The following is a 17,759-nucleotide window of genomic DNA, read 5'->3' as shown; positions in this document are numbered from 1 at the left end:
AATGTGGAATCCAGGAAGCCCTTCTCTCCACGCCCTCTCTGCTTCTCTTTGGCCATGTAGATGGACTTTTCCTGTTACCTGATCCACATGGGAAAGGTAGTCGTTGTCGCAGTTTCTGAGTTTCTCTCTGGCTCAAAAGAGCACCCAAAGAGAATGATCGTGGTCCCAGTCCCAAGTTCCAGCTGGTTTCCTCGACTCTGATTGGGATCCACATGTGGAAACTTCTCCCTTTTCTAGGGATGAGGGCATATCGGCCAAAATCGACAGTTTTACATAGTCCTATGGGACTGCTGGGAGGGAGGAGAGGGCCAGGAATGAATGATAGGAGACAGAATGACGTCGGAAGTTCAGGGGTCCGATTATGGCAACTGCTGTGACTTCAACCTTGAATGCAGCTGTGTTTAGGCCTTTGGGTTCTGTTTTCTTTCCTTTCTGGTAGAGTCAGGACGTGGCCTGGGCCAGCTCTCCACGTTGGTAAGATAAACAACCTTGGTGGGATAAAGGGAAGCATTAGAAATGCATAGTCTGTGTGTGTGTGTGTGTGTGTGTGTGTGTGTGTGTGTGTTATTGGGGATTGAACCCACGGGCATTCTACCTCCAAGCTACACCACCAGCCCTTTTTATTTTTTATTGTGAAGCAATCTCCCTAGGTGGTGGATTCTCACATTACTGAGACTGGTCTTGAACCTGCCATCTTCCTGTCTCAGCCTTTCATGTATTGGGATGATAGGTGTGAGCCTCTATGCCTGGCTGGAAATATATGTTATTGAACTCTACTGTGGACCCGGCTGAAACTTGGGGGCGGGGGCCCTGCCATCTGGGTGTTGACAAGCCCTTGAGGTGGTTCTGATAGCTAAGACCTTAGAAGCGTTGTGTCTAGGGCAAGGCTGGAGAAATGTCTTGTCATCTGAAAAGAGTATTCTAGGTAGAGGCTGGCAGAAAAAAAAAAAAACTCTATCAGGTGTCCCTTTTCCTTTCAAAAAAGAATTATCTCTCTTCAGTGGTGTCTTTTTAATTTATTATGAAATGATGGTATCTGGGAACCTTTTTTTAGAAGGGCACCTGTACCTAATAAATCAAGATAGTGTTGGTTGTGAGCTTTAGATAATGCTACCTTTTTTTCTTCTGTGTTCTTTACTGTTGAGTTTCATGATCTTTCTTAAGCAGTGTTGGCATTCTTTTAAGAGAAAAACCAGCCCCCCCCCCAGCCCCCAAACATAATCAGACTATGTTGGACCCTTTTGTAAAGAATTTCTTCAGGTAAATTAGAGATATTGGCTAAATCGTTTCTTAGGATGAAAACTGTTCATTGCTTTACTTGGTATTTTTCCCATGGAAAAAATTGTAGTCTCAGAAACATTAAGCCATGTGTGTTGGTCAGCCTCCTGTCACTATAACAAGTACCCGTGATAATCAACTTATAAAGAGGAAAGGTTTATTTAGGCTCACAGTGCATGATCAGTTGACCCCCATCACTTTGGGCCTGTGGCCAGGCAGCACAGCAGGGCAGGAGTGTGTGGCAGAGCAAGACTGCTCATCTCAAGCAGAGGGCAAAAGAGAGGAAAAGGGAGGGCCCGGCATTTCACAACCCCCTTTGAGGGTGCAAATAACCTCAACTCCTAAACGTGTTACCACCTCCCAGTGTCACCACTTGGATGAACGTGCGCTGATGCATGGGCCTTTGGGAAATATTTAGGATCCAAACTACAGCACATGTGACTTCAACAATAATCTGTAAGGATTTTGGTGTTTTGGTGTTACTTTAGTGTCATCACACAGTCTGCCTTCGTCAGACTTAATAAGTGACATAAGTAGGCAGTCAAAATGTGAGTAATTGCCGGGCGTGGTGGCACACGCTTGTAATCCCAGCATTTGGGAAGCTGAGACGGGAGGATCGCGGTTCACGGACGGCCTCAGCTACTTAGTGAGGCCTTTTGCAACTTGGTGGGACCCGGTTTCAAAATAAAGAATAAGGGTGTATTCATTTCGAGTCACCCCCTCATGCCATTTTGGCATGGGGCTGTATTTCTATTTTCTGTATTTCTATCTTTTTAATAAACCTTTTTAAAAACAAACAAACAAAAAATAAATAAAAAATAAAAAATAGGGGTGGGGGTGTAGCTCGGAGGTCAAATGCCCTGGGTTCCATCCCCAGACCCGCCCCCCCCCAAAAAATGTGAGTAATACCGCCATTGTAGAGTTAACCTCTCTGCTCTCTGTATTTGTCTTTCTGTATTTGTTACAGCATGCTGGGTTTTCACTGATGACCAAGAATGCAAGCCAACTTTTAAAATAATTTACAATGAACATCACCAGCAGTGGACTTACTAACTGATAGATCACTTTCTTCATTTTTATGCTTATCCCGAGCCAATCTCTCCTGTGTGTGTGTATACACACATACGTACTCATTTACACACATATATAAAACTTGTAACTGGGAGAATATAAATCTAAATAAGGAATTAAGAGTTTTTTAAGCACTTGAAAACTCAGTGAGAGTTGGAGATATTTAAGGTTTTTTGGTTTGTTTAGTTTTGTTGTTGTTGTTGTTGTTGTTGTTGTTGTTGTTGTTGTTGTTCTTTGGTGTGTGTATGATACTAGAATTGAACCCAGGAGTCTTGCTAAGTTCCCGAGAGCCTCGCTAAGTTGCTGAGGCTGGCTTTGAACCTGTAGTCCTCCTGTCTCAGCCTCCCAAGTACGCTGTGTTAGAAATTTGGAATTCAAAATTATATCTTACACAAATTAGGAATAGATCACTTTCATAAGAACAAAGTTGGACACCCAGAGTTCTGCACCCAGAGTTTTTTCTTGAAGGTCTAGATCTTATCCAGCTCAGAGGGTGGATGGCAGTGTGATTATCCTGTCTGTTGATGCAGGACAGACGGAAGCAGCTGTGTGCAACCCTGCAAGCTCTCCCTTCCCCAGCCAGAGGTGGGGACTTGTTTCTAACTGGCCCTCTCACCCTCAGCTTTTGGCCAGTGAGCACCTTCTGTGATGTTGTAAATCTACACACAGATTACAAATCCTTGAACCCATACACCTGAATAGCTGTCGATACCCCGTCATTCTCCAGGACCTAAAACTCTGTGTCTCTTGCCTCACCATTGCCCCGGGGAGCCCCCTTTATGCTTTATTAACTCGCTTCCTCTGCCTCCCATGCTGAGGTCTGAGATTTAAAAAGACCAGACTCAAAAGAGCTCTTGTTTTATTATCATTTCCCTGTCGCATAGCTGCATATGTTAACAGAACCACGAAAATTTGTATTGGCTTGCGTTCCCAGCAACCAGGCAAGCACTCTGTGAGGAATCTCATAGGCTGGGCCTTCATTTTGGGTTCCTTTTCTGTTTGGCTGCCTCCAGCCTGGGGCAGGATGGGGTTTGGAGGCCAAGGGGAGAGGGTAGGATTGTAGGAAGGGCTGTGGGGTCTGGTGGAGACACCACTGAGCAAAAGAGTTAAGAATGACAGCGAGAAAGTATATGTGCCTGTTGAGATGGGCACCTTCCTCCTGTAGCCCTGTGCGTTTTTTGTTGTTGTTGTTGTTTCTGGTATTAAGAACTACAGACATCATCTTATCTCCAGCACGCTGTGGCGCAGTTAACAAACACCACTGACAAATACTGTCTGATGGTGTTAACTCTAGGGGCCCATCGCAAAAAACACACATGTTTGAGTAACCACTCTGCTCAGTTCTTCACTCAAAGGAGAGGTTTCCACACCAGGTAGATGCTGTGGACCTCACTCTGGCCTAGTCTTCCTAGTGTCACGGTGCCTCCCTCCAGCCTTTAGGGCTGTATGGTACCACATTTACCATCTTGTGAGGCAGAACAGGGCCCTTATTTTCCTCAATAAGATAGCTAAAACATTCTCATTCAGCATGATTTTTGCTCTCATCTCCATATTAACCTTCCACCTTTAACTTATCTGTGTCAAAGACGGGGAATATTAGCATGCATAATGAAGCCCCGTGGATCCCTCGCCCATCTGGGTACATGCTGGTATCACAGGCCCACCGTGGATGAGGGGTAGCCTCATCGCTAAAGAGCCTGCTCACTGCCAAGTGGCCACGTCCACCCCCAAGGCCGGTGGACAGGAGCTGCCAGGGCCGGACACATGCTGGAAGACAGCCGTGGACCCAAAGCACTGGGCAGAGGAGCGCCCGTACTGACCCAAGAATGGAAAGCCTTCATGAAGAGAATTATTTGTGTCTTAGGGCTTCTAATTATTCTTATAGAAAGAGAAATGGCTGAATGTTTTTTCCCTTGGTCAGAGTGTGAGGGCCTACAGGACTCTTTCTGAAAGGACGTTTATCCTCCCTCTTAGTAACCCTCTGCATTTACCCCACACATGCGCATGTTTCCCCACATTCTAGCCATCCTGAGTTTGTGCTATACATCGATTTACTTCCTCGTTTCTAAATCTGGGACGGCAGCTGGATTCGAGCACATTTCCTGTGGCTCACAAGATGCTTGCGCCACAGCTGGAGAGGTGGGGGAGGTGACGGGATACAGGCATGGCTCATCCCGCTCCATCTTAGGTACAAAATTGGGTGATGGAGGTCACTTTTTAAATATTAAATTGTGAACCTGTTTCTTACTTCCTACCACCCCAAGGGCCCCCCCACCCTAAATATATACACACACTTCCCCTGTTTTTGTCATCAGAAACCCTCCCTGCAATTGGGAGGCAGAATGAATTCATGGGACTGCCTTTCAGGGGCATCCTGTGGCCATATATGTGTGGCCAAAGCTGATGATCGCTCCTCCAGTCAAGGAGAGAGGCTCTCAGCGGAGCCCAAGAGGTGAGGAGACTGAGGGTGAATCTGTCCTGACTGGGGACCAGTTGTGAGAACAGAATTATCTCGCCTGTCTCTGTGCATTCAAACAGTGCTAAGAATCTTCATTTGGCAAGCGCCCTCACCCCAGCCCTTGTACCCGGTTTATTCCATCCTTGTTTTGTTTCAAAGTGATTCTGCGACAAGCATTGTTCCTCCCAGAAACCTCTCCCTACTTGACTCAGCCTTCCTGGAGACCCCAGCGTGCCGAGTGACCGGCCAGTGTGTGACCAGCAGGCCCCGTTACGTGGCTGAAGGGTCGCTTCTGCTCCCGAATGCCTGGTTGACTGTTCCCTGCTCATCAGCACCTGCACCAGGGAAGACCCAGGCACCAGAGAGAGGACAGGAAGGGGAAGCGAGCCATTCACACAACTTGAAGACCACTGTGATTTCAAAAACACTTGGAGAAGAAGGCTGAAACACAGCCAAGAAGCATTACAAGCACATCCATGCGCTGTGTCCCCAAGAATGGCAGGGAATTGAGAGCCCCGAGGGAACATGGTCAGCCATCAAGGGGGCCCCTCCCCACGGGCCAAGGACTCATTCCACAGGCAGAATGCTCGGGGCGGTGCCCTGTCACAGGCAAGGGCTTACTTTTTTTTTTTTTTTTAACTGGGTGTTAAGGCTCTGGCTTTTGGCCAAAGTATGTAAAGATTTCTTGGGTTTTCAGTGAGCTCTGTACTTTAGTATTTCTCTACTTCTCATTCTATCTTCCCATTTCTTTTTATGGCCCTCCTTTTGTTTTTGTGTTATAGTGGTTCTCCCTTATCTAAGAGGATGTGTCTGAGGACCCTCCATGAATACCCGAAACCACGAAGAGTACTGAAACCTGAATGGGCTGGTTTGCCCTATACACACACACCTATGATAACATCTCCTTTATAACAGGTGCAGTAAGAAATTAACAAGTAATACTGCTGGTGAAATACAACAGTTACAGCAACGTGCTATGCTGAAAGCTACGTGGACGTGAGCTCTCTCAAAACACCTCGCGTATTGCACGCGTCCTTCTTCTCGCTGACTGCTGGGAACGCAAACTCCGGAAAGGGCAACCTTGGAGAGCAGAAGCGTGGTGAAGAGGGAACTTAAAACTGTGGTTAAGCCGGGCGTGGTGGCGCACGCTTGCAATCCCAGCATTTGGGAGGCTGAGATGGGAGGATCGCGGTTCAGTTCGTGGACAGCCTCAGCTACTTAGGCCCTTTGCAGCTCAGTGAGACCCTGTTTCAAAGTAAATAATTAAAAATAAACAGGGCTGGGGTGTATCTTAGAGGTAGAATGCCCCCGGGTTCCATCCTCTGTGCCACAAAACAAAACAAAACAAAAACCCTATGCTTAAGAGGAAACTAGTTGATTTCACTCACCCATTCATCCAGCTGTTGATTCAACTCCCACTATTTTCCGAGCCTGGTTCTGTGCATGAAGGTCAGGAAGATGAACAGGATAATGCCCGCACCGGCCCATTTCTTCCCAATGTAGCTCGCTCCTGTTGCACCTGGGATCTGGCCTCCGTCGTTATGTGATGCTCTTTGTACCATCCAGGGCCTCTCAGCACAGGGGCCCTCGTGAGAGGACTCCGTACAATGATGCAGTGTCAGTCTATACTAGCATATAGGACCATTCTATACGACTGCACATCACTAATGTTTAGCACGACCCAAGAAAAGCATTTTAGTGTTTATACACTAAAGCTCTTTGACTCATTGGAGTGGCAAGTATTTCAGAGTTTGATAAGAACTTTCGGTAAAAAGGAAAAGTTTGATGAATTCTTAGTTATTGGAAAACACCATCCTTTCTCTCTTTGTGCATTAAGGAATCCCTCCTTCCTTCCTTTAATTCAGTGTATGTAGAAGTGGGCCTGTCAAAGAGATGGCCCTTGCTTTTTGGAGTGTGTGTGTGTGTGTGTGTGTGTGTGTGTGTGTGTGTGTGTGTGCACCTGCATGCACAAGAATTCTACTGAATCTTTAGATATTCTGTTTAACACACATATACACATACACCCACATACATAGCAGCATTCTGGATATATAAAGGCCTTTTAATCACAACAAATGAGCATGGGCAGGACTTAGATTTATTAAATGGCAAAGGATAATAATGTTAAATAGCTTTAAGGTTAGAGCTGATATTTTAATTGACTCTCTCGCCTTTTTAATATAGAACAATAAAAGTACATTTTGGACATTAGATGAAAAATAGGTTAACTTTTTAAAATGAGATCATTTGGGATGTTGCCAAAGGTCCATGTACAGTTTGAGTGCACCTCTTTTGCTAATTCCTAGTGAAATCATTAAACAGGGAGAAAACAAGAAGATAGGATGAGGTTTTACATCAACACCAGGACGTTCCGAGCTGATTGGGTGTTGACTGGGCCACCTCACGTCACCTGCCGGGTGGGCCATACTTATACCCCTGAACTCCCAGAGCCCAGGAGAGTTTAATTCTTTATTTTTATTTGGACAAAAGTGAAGTTGAATGGAGAATTTATTTGTTCAGTTCAATGGATATATTCTGATTTGTAGTAGAGAATCCAGTCAAAAAACTTGTACTACAGCTATGGACCTGATTTTGCAGCCAACTTGAAAATGTTTGCAAACACCCTGCCGGATTATCTAAGGCAGGGACCTGTGCATTAATTGCTGGTCGGTATAGCTATTGGAGATGAAGGCTACTTTAAAAGTCAATGTGAGAATCAAGCTGCAAATGTACATTTTTTGATCTGGAGGACAGGACTTGTTTCTTTTACCCCTGAAAGAGAACTTCCAGGTCTTGCTAACTCTATTGTATTTAAAGTTTGAGCTTAGCAGCCAGGCATGGTGGTGCACGCTTGTGATCCCAGCATTCGGAAGGCGGAGACAGGAGGATCGCAGTTCGCGGCCAGCCTCAGCTAATTAGTGAGACCCTTTGCAACTCAGTAAGACCCTGTTTCAAAATAAAGAATAAAAAAGAGGGCTGGGTGTGTATTTTGGAGGTAGTATGCCTTGGGTTCCATCTCTAGTATTGAAAAAAAAAGTTTGAGCTTAGCTCTTTAGGGCACAACTGTCCCTTGTAGATTCAGAGCCATCAGTAAATTAGATCACCTCATGCATCCTGTTGTGGGTTTTTTTTAAAAAAACTGATCCCCTGTTGGTCTCCTGATCACATTCACCTGCTTACTAGTGAATTCTAAGGGGCATATCTAATTCTCCAGACACTTATTAATTACCCTTCCTAAGTGTCCAGGTAGCATACAGGCGGTAAATACTAATTTATGACCTGTGATGACCAAACTCAGAAGTCAGTTCTGAGAAAATAGCTTTGAAATGGTTTTAGGAATCAAAACTGTAGGAGTATGGTAGGGAGGGGGAGGGAAAGAGACCTAGTCCCATCATTTTATTTTTTTTAATTTTTTTATTGGTGCACTGTAGTCACACATCTTACTGGGGTACAAGACGGTAGAGGCGTACATGCACACATCACATCACTTACTTAGCCCTTCCCCAATTCCCTCCTGGTCCTATCATTTTAAACAAAATTGTTAATGTTTATGTGACTTTGAAGATTAATGTCACCACTTGGAAAGGGAAAATTTAAGTAATGGATTAAATAATGATTTAATTTGATACAGATCCTTGACCACCTTTCTGAAAAACATTGGCTTGATTCTGGGGATTTCTCAGTTACTCCCACACTATTCTGGGTGAAATGTGTAGGAAGAGTGTGTGTGTGTGTGTGTGTGTGTGTGTGTGTGTGTGTGTGTCCATGTGCACGTGATTATTAGAGATCAGTTGTGTATTGAGTGGTAACGACCATCTAGAAAGTTCTCTTATATTTAAGAGAACCATAGAGGTCTGCCCCCACCTACTGCTTCCTTTCCTGGAGAGCATTTCCTCTCTCATTTCCCAAAAACAGATGTACAAAATGTCCAGTAAGGAAAGTGGGGCTCTGACAAAGACCTGCGTGACCTGTCTGGGGTGCTGGCAGGTCGTCACCCCCATGAGGTTCTTCAGTAGGTTGGGGCCACCCCAATGAGGAACACTGTCTGGCCATGTGCTATACTGTGTTTTGGGGGAATGAACCAAGAAACACAGCACAGAGAAAAACTAGTTCCCCTGGAGAAGAAGCATATTTTAATCCAGTGCTTGAAAGAGCATGATTTCTCTCAGTATATGTGTCTTTTGTTCATTGTTATTAGAAATACATTTCCATGGTGCTGTAAGAAACGATACGTGTTCAAAAATGGCTCGTCAGGGTGATTTTACTTTTTGCAGAAAGGGTCTCGCCACCAGGGAAGCCAGATATGCAAGCTCACCTAACCATACTCCAGCTGGTTTTTATATTCCTAAGGTGAATTTCTGCACCGTCCTCCTATTGGTGGGAGAGTGGTTCCACAGTCTCATGTGATTGGCTGATTGTTCTAGAATGAGGTGCGGGGTGGGGGTGGGGGTTGGCATTTGCAGTTCTCAGGAGATGGAACTCACCAACAGATCCTTAGGTAAGGTTACAAAATGGTGGTCACTTACATTAAGCTAATCCTTTGATAGAAAAGACTTAATTATATCCTTGGGCGTTACACTTCTCCATTGGGAGAGACTGGGTGGGGTGAGAAGTCAGAAAGGGAGGGTAGCTTCCAGCACCTAAGCATCAGGCTCTGCATTCTCAGCAGGAGAACCTCCCCAGCCGCAGTCACAGAGGGAGCATGCTTGTCTCTAAGAAGGAAAAGCCACCTGTCCATCTCTGCCTCTGTCCTTGACCTTTGCTCCGGTAGGTCTGGGGCTTAATGGTTCTCCTGTTGCCAAACACAGCCCAACTCTGCATTCCATCTTGGTTTTGGCAAGGGCAGGAAGACAGGGCCAAGGGAGAAGGCAACTCGCCTTTTTTTGACACCAGCGGGTGCCAGGTTCCGCGACGGGGATGTTACCGTGTAATCTCATTTTGTTTCTGCTTCCTGGCCATTTGCTTCACTTTTCTCCGTCCTTTTGGCCTGGATGGTTGTTCACAACTATTCAGTAATACTCAAACTCAGAACCTGCCAAGAGTTAAGAAGGTGTCTTTATGCCCCACCAACACCTCTCTGTCTTTGAGGCTGGCAAGTTGGAGATTGAAGATTTTTGAGTAATCTGATTGAAAGTGAGTGGTCTCAGCACGGCGTGGTTGGCCTTGCTTCCAGAGGCCTTTTAAGCTTCTTATTCTGAAATATGATTTCCAAGCTGGGCGCGGTGGCTCACGCCTGTAATCCTAGTTCTTGAGAGGCCCAACCAGGAGGATCACAGGTTCCAGACCAGTGCAAAGTACTTTGGTGGAATCATGTTTCAAAATAAAAATTAAAAGGGTGAAGAGTTTTGCCCAGAGGTAGAGCACCCCTGGAATCAGTCACCAGTATTGTGAAAGGAATGAATGAATGAATGAATGAAGATTAAATATTAAATACTGCTTCCAGATCATGATCTTGTACAGCCTAGGGAAGCAATGGTCAGTCGCTATCATTGGTTTCGGTGTCCTTGCCAGTTCGCCCTTTCATGGTTTAAGTGTGTAGCATATATGGGTGTCTATGGCAGACTGTGGCACCAGGGAAAGTCAGAACCCTGCACACCTACTGTGTGCCCTGCCTCTGCGATGCACACAGCAGACACACATTACACGTGCCAACCGCACAGACCCTGTGCCAACCCAGAAGGCTGGCAGGTGCTTAAGGCCTGAGCACCCTGAGCGCTCAGTCCAGAGGGAGATACACGGATCCAAGATGGTTTGCAGTGCGAGGGGCCACGGTTTTTGCAAGGTCTCTACAGCTGAGATGTCGAGCAGAGGAAGGAGAGGCCGCCACTGGAGGAAGGTACAAGATATGGGACACCGAAGTAGAAGTTTGAAGTCTGAGGAGGGTTTTATTTTTTTTATTTTTTATTTTTATTTTTTGATGGCACTGGGGTTCCTGGAAGCCCTTCTACTTCCGGGCTACACTCCCAGACCTATTTTTACATTTTTATTTGGAAACAGGGTCTCCTAAGCCAGCTCACGCTGCTGGCTTCGAACCTGCACGATCCTCCTGTCTCTGCCTCCCAAGCGCGGGGATTACAAGCGTGCGCCACCACGCCCGGCTGAGGAGGGTTTTATCAGAGTCTTAAAGAGGGGAAGAACACAGGAAAGATAAAAGGCTGGCAACTGGGATATTTAGTGTTGCTGGTGTGGACAGCGTGGCTGTAGAATTCTTCAAAGTCTCGCCCATCAATTCTCTCACATTGTCCCTCCATTCTAATTCAGACTCCAGTTGAGTCGGTCACCGATCCTTTATTTAGCCCATGAAATCTCCCGTGCATCCCCTGTCCTTCTCCTGGGCCTCAGTTCACACCCTTATCATCTCTGGCATGGATCTTTACCGTAAACTCTTAACGAGTGTCCCTGCTTCTGTTCTTTATCCCTTTAGAGTGTCCCTGCCAGAGACTCTTCTGAAATGTGGTTCCATCAGCTCCACCCTGTGCAAAACCCCGGGCGCCTTTGGGTACAGGCCTGGGACCCAGCACTGCAGAGGCCATATTCTGCCCCTGCCTACCTATCCTACAGCATTTCTCCAAAACTCAGCCGACACCCCACTGTATATTGGATGAAATATTTGACTTGGCCACCAGAGTTAGAGCCTGAAAAGCCAACAAAAGAAAACTAACTAGCAAACTATTGGCATTGAGACAGAAAGCAGAGTGGGGTAGCAAATAAGAAGCCCGAGCCGGGGAGGGGCATTTAATGGATGCAGAGTTTGCCTCGGGAAACATGCAAAAGCTTTGGAGGAGGAAGCTGAGGATGACGGCCCAGCCCTGTGACTACACTTAACGCCCTGAAATGTATTTCAAAATGATGACTCTGGTGTCAGGTATATTTCACCACAATAAAATTCAAAGTCTCAGCCCTCTGGGCTAGATAGAGAATATAAAATGAGAAGCCATTACAGATTGGGACAGAAAAGATTTTGAAAAAAAAAATTTTTTTTTTTTTTTTTTGCAGTACTGGGGATGGAACCCAAGGGCATTCTACCTCTGAGCTACACCCCCAGCCCTATTTTTTATTCTTTATTTTCAAATAGGGTCTTGCTAAATTGCAGAGGGCCTCATTAAGTAGTTGAGGCTGGCGGTGAACCAGGATCCTCCTGTCTCAGTCTCTGGAATGCTGGAATTACAAGCGTGCGCCACCACGCCGAAAATTTCTTTGGAGAGAACTGAATGGCACCTGGCTGGGGAAGGGGCGCCTGTCCCCACTGGAATAGAGGAGCACGGCTTCTGGGACACATCTGGGAGGTGTTTCTTATGTCCCCCTCAGCTGGGAAGCACAGTGGCTCCGTGTCTGACATCTGTTTGGGGAATCTAGAGAGAGAAACTGGGTGCTGCCTAAACTTGGCCTCTTTTTATATTTTTGCGGTACTGGGGATGGAACCCAGGGGCATTCTACCTCTGAATTATACTCCCAGCCCTTTTTTTATTCTTTATTTTGAAACAGGGTATCACTGAGTTGCAGAGGGCCTCACTAAGTAGCTGAGGCTGTCAGCGAATCGAGATCCTCCTGTCTCAGCCTCCCGAATGCTGGGATTACAAGCGTGCGCCACCACGCCGGCTTAAACTTGGCCTCTTTGATCAAGTAAACAGGGGCTGTTTCCCATGGCCCATACCAGGACCCAATGCCCACAGCTGGTGTGGATTTTGTTTTAAACGCCGCCCGCTGGAGCTGCCTGGAGAGAGGATGGGACCTTAGCACCAAGGACAGGCGGATGGGGCAGGGGCAGCGAGGGAAGCAAGTGGGCCCAGGCTCGAGGGCGTTTACCCAGGTGGGGAGGACTCACTTCCAGGGAAGCTTGAACCGTGACACCGGGAGCATCCTGGTTTCTGAATGGAGACTGTTTCTGTTTAAAAGGGCGGTAGGAGCCAGGCATGATGGCGCATGCTTGTAATCCCAGCATTTGGGAGGCTGAGATAGGAGGATTGCGCAGGTTCGAAGCCAGCCTCGGCTATTTAGTGAGGCCCTCTGCAACTCAGTGAGTTTCAAAATAAAGAACAAAAATAGGGCTGGGGGTGTAGCTTGAAAGTAGAATGCCCCTGGGTTCCATCCCCAGTACCACAAAACAAATAAAATAATAAAAAAATAAAAGGGCGGAAGGCATTGTATTTGTAAAGAATTATCCAGTTATAGGCCTGCCTGCGTTTTAACCCAGAAGCAGAGGAAGAGCCCCGTCCCCTGGACAGGTCTAAAGAAACAATTAAGACAAAAATAGAGCTGCCTTTGTCCCACTCTCTGGGGCTGCTGATTCAAGGTCCCCGTTCAGCCTCCACGGCGGCCTCCAGCCCAGCAGACACCGCGGCGCCCCGCAGCAGCCCAGGGAGAGCGCGGTCCACCGCTGACCTTTGGCTGGTCTCATTCCTCTTTGCACGTTGCATTTGAGCATCTTGTACGAAAGGGGTGTTTATACTTAACTCATTCATCTAGAGTTACTCTGCTGGAGGACAACACCCGAGTGTTAATTTATCCCTCAGTCTCCCGTATCACCTATCGTGGGACATGGTGGCTTCAAAGAAGGCTGTCGAGTGACTGAATGACTGACGGGTGAAATACTGCAGTTTGATAGCTAATAGATGTCGTGCTTTACGAAGTTTAAAAAAAGAAGACAGTGTCGTTGGCTCTCTTCCTTCTCTTGCCACGCAGAGATTGAATAAGATTTATCTAATTCACAAATCCACTCTTCTAGAGCAGCGAGGAAATGCCATTTCACACCTCTGTTTGTCATCTTTCTATGGGTGCACGTAATTCTTTTTTCATCTATTTTTTTTTTAAAAAATAGGCAAATGGCACAATATGCATATTTATCATGGGCAAATTATATAACGCACGTAAGCATCGTAGTGGAGAATCACTCGAACCCAGTCCCAAAGCGCCACCTAGCAACAGTTTGCACGCCCCTTTTTTTAATGTGCTGATTTCTTAGAATAGCTAGAGATCGTTTGGGATAAAGTGAATATCTGTCCGCTCAGGTTAAGAAAAGATTCTAAAACTGTGCCCATGGTGTGTATAGGAAGAAAAGTAAGATCCCGGCCGTGTGGCCCTATCCCTTGGTGAGAGTCAAGGCTGAGACTAGGGAGAAGTGATGAGTCTGAAGAATGATGTGAGAGAGTTGGCCTGGGCACGGGGTGGGGTGGGGAGACACCTGTGTTCCCGGGCAGCCCAGCTCCTGGTCCTAGGCCAGCCTGTCCAGGGGACACCTGGGAGAACCCAAGAGGAGCTTTTACTTTCTTTTTGGTCTTGGATGCCATTTTAACTTTTTTTTTTTTTTTTTTTTTTTTTTAGTAAAAACTAAAACGTGGCAAAAATGTCAAAGTGGTGATTTTTAAGCCAGAGTGATTGTTTCTTTTCTTTCTTTCCTTCCTTCCATTTCTTTCTTTCTTTCTCTTTCTTTCTTTCTTTCTTTCTTTCTTTCTTTCTTTCTTTCTTTCTTTCTTTCTTTATTTATTTCTTTCTTTTCCCCCAGTACTGGGGATTGGACCCAGAGGCTTTCTACCTCTGAAGTACACCTCCAGCACTATTTTTTATTTTTATTTTTTTTTTACGGGTCTGGGGATAGAACCCAGGGGCATTCAACCTCTGAGCTGCACCCCCTGCCCTATTTTTTATTCTTGATTTTGAAACAGGGTGTCACTAAGTTACAGAGGGCCTCACTAAGTAGCTGAGACTGCCCACGAACCACTATCCTCTAGTCTCAGCCACCCAAATGCTGGGATTACAAGTGTGCGCCACCACACCCCGGCTCATTCATTATTTTGAAACAGGGTCTCATTTAAATTGCAGCTGAGGCTGATCTCGAACTTGTGATCCTCTTCTCTCAGCCTCCCAAACACTGGGAGTACAAGCGTGTGACACTATGCCTGGCTAACCCAGGGCAATTCTGCCCCACCTTATTCCCCAAGGAAATTTGGCAATGTCTGGAGTGATTTTCTGGTTTTTCAAACTAGAGGACAGAGCTACTGGTACTTAGTGGTAGAGACCAGGGATGTTGCCAAACAACGTGCAAAGCACAGCAAGCCCCCCAACACACACGACAAAAGCCATCCTGCCTCCCAATGTCAATAGAGACAAACTTGAAAAGTTTTATTTTTTAAAATGAAAGGCAAGAAAACACTTGGAACTATTGAATGGGAGAGAAAGGAGCATAAAAATATTGATTACATCACGTCTCGATTGCCCATTGAGATGTCAGCGGGAAATCCCTGCTCTCCAAACTGGAGTCCATCCAGGAGATTAAGGACGCTGAAGGTTTTTAATCAGTGATCAGTGTTTTGTGCATTTTCGAAAGGTCAAGAGTTGTTATATAAAAGGGCAGAAAGCACTCTCATGCAAATCATACTTGAAATGATCCCAAGTAGATTTTAAAAACTAATTTCATTAAAGTCGGTGGTGCAAATAGCCAGGTGGTTTTTAATCCAGAGGTCAAAGCTGGGGAAACTGGGATGGAGGGGAAGATAAGTGACAGGACTTCTCTCCAACGTGGCTCCGTCTTGATGTTGCCGGGGCTCTAGCTCAGTGAGTCCGTCTGTATTGGGTCCATTGTCCCTTTGTGTTTGTCCCCAGGCAGGGCGCAGAGCTAGCATTCTGTACCTACGACACTGTTTATTTTCCAAACATTAAACACTTTGGAGGAACGTGAAGAGGGCAGTGTGTGCTGTGCTTGCTCATGTGGGTGGCGTGACAGAGGTTCCTAGCTGTCAGTCACCACATCCCTAAGTCCCTAAGGTAGGGAGGACCCAGCACTCAGGAAAGAGGCTCGAGTAGAGACAGAGGCTGGCATGGGGCTGGGAGGGCTCTCCGTTCTCCTCTTTCTCCTCTTTCTTTTTTTCTTCTCTTCCTCTTCATCCTCTTCCTCCTCCTCTTCTTTCTCCTCCTCCTCCTCCCCACTGACTGAATCATTGAACTTGGGTTTTTTGCTTCGCAGACATTCGGGGGGGGGGGGGCAAAAAACCAGCCTGGCAGGAACAGGGGAGGGGAAAGAATCTCACCTAGCTATCACAGTTGCCTGCAGTTAAGTTGCAAACAAGCAGATTTTCCTGAGAAGCCTGCGTACCATGTCAGAAAGAAAGAAAGAAAGAAAGAAAGAAAGAAAGAAAGAAAGAAAGAAAGAAAGAACAATTAGCACTACTAAATAAGATCTTATTGATAGCACCATATTGGTTTTGATCATTGAATTAAAAAATTCTGTCCTGTGTACTGCTAATCAATTAACTACGGAGCTTTCCCCCTCTCATCTTCTGATTTCCACAGCTCAACACCTGCTCTGAACTGTTTCTTACTGTTCTGTCTGTCTGTCTGACTGACTTCTCCCTGTGTTCATTCTCTCGGTCTGCTCTACACATTTATCACAAACCTGATGGCTTCCTTTTTGTTTGGTTTCTTCCCCTCCTGGCTCTGAGGACAGAAGTTGTGGCCGAGGCGTTGGGTGGACGAAGCCCAACAAAAGCGAATCCTCCTGGAAATAACCCAGAAAATACCACTGTTATTTTTTAAGGGAAGGAAAACCAAGTCTGTTAGCGTTGTTTCAATCTAAGTGAAATGGGAATTTCGTGAAATAAATAAGTGAATAAATAAACGTCAACGCTAACTAAATCAGCAGATCCCGCCCTTACCTTATCCAGCTGCTGGCGGCTCCAGACACTGCCCCTTGTTGATACCCAGTCCCAGGCTCCCTCTCCTGCGGGGCCTCCCCAGGAAGTCTGCATCCTGCCTTCTTTGGTCTCCAAGGACACTTGCCATTGAATTTAGGGCCCACCTGGCCTCTCTAGGATGATATCATCTCAAGATTCTTTTTTTTTTTTTTTTTTGGTGGTACTGGGGATCCTGGAAGCCCTTCTACTTCCGGGCTACACTCCCAGACCTATTTTATACTTTTTTATTTTTGGAAATATGATCTCTTAAGCCAGCGCGGCTGGCTTTCGAACCTGCGCGATCCTCCTGTCTCCGCCTCCCAAGCGCGGGGATTATAAGCATGCGCCACCACGCCCGGCCATCTCAAGATTCTTAACTTACATCCCCAAAACATTATTTTCCCAAAGAGGGTCGTGTGCGTGGGTGCCTAGGGTTGGGCCATAGGTGTGTCTTTTGGAGGGCTACTCTTCGCCCCTGTGTCTGTCTGTGCTCCATCTTGCGTCTAAATGTCGAAGCCTTCTCTGCTTTTTGTTTTGTAGAATGCTGTGTACACAGTAGTTACTAATGAGCGCTTATTGGGTTGAACGTGTGGCCTTATTTTAAAGAGGCTCAGATTCACATCTGGGCTGACTGTTGCGCTTTGTTTCACAGATATTCTGTCGTTAGCTCTCAGGAATACATGGACGTAGTCTCTCTGACCTTGCAAAGGGAATGTGTGTTTCCGATTAAAGACGAGACCTCTAGTAGCCACACCTGAAAGAAAAGCAGCCTTCATGGAACTGTTATTATAACCTGTGAGGTTGCAGTTTTTCTAGGTGTTAATCCTTGGGCTGCAATTAACTTCCTAGGTGGTTTTGAGGATTATTAGCTTTCTGCAAGGTAGAAATGTCTCAGTCAAATTGACCTTATCTACCCTTTATTAATTTAGGTGTCTTAGACGAGAGAGGAAAAAAAAATAATCTCCGCTTTAGAAATCGAGGGAACAAATCATAGTATTAGCATGCTTGCTCTTATTTGATTTACTGAAATTGGATAGGTTATAAAACAAGGACAGACATTGACTGTGTTCTCTGTTGGTTTTGAAAGCAGCATGGGAGAGAGAAAGGGGGACCCAAGGGTGGAAAGGAGACCTCCGCCAAGAAAACCGAGTCCTAGACCTGGAGGCCAAGCCCGGCTCAGCTGCATTCTGTGCGACCTTGGGAAACCCTGGCTGAAAACCCAGAGTCCCTACCTTTTCAGAAAGTCTGCTGAGCTGAACCTGTGGTTCCCAATAGCATTCCAGCGC

General features: G+C 46.1%; 1 protein-coding gene across 1 annotated transcript in view; it reads left to right on the top strand.

Annotated features, from left to right (window-relative positions):
- ZNF827 (zinc finger protein 827) overlaps window positions 1–17,759 on the top strand; it is a gene marked incomplete at its 5' end in the record, with an annotated part of 185,189 nt that overhangs the window by 86,301 nt on the left and 81,129 nt on the right. The window lies entirely within an intron of this gene.

The sequence above is a fragment of the Muscardinus avellanarius genome, assembly GCF_963383645.1.
Source record: "Muscardinus avellanarius genome assembly, chromosome: 6".
In the NCBI taxonomy this organism is placed as follows: Eukaryota; Metazoa; Chordata; class Mammalia; order Rodentia; family Gliridae; genus Muscardinus; species Muscardinus avellanarius.
The sequence above is the reverse complement of the archived record's forward strand: the minus strand, read 5'-3'. Positions and strand labels throughout refer to the sequence as shown.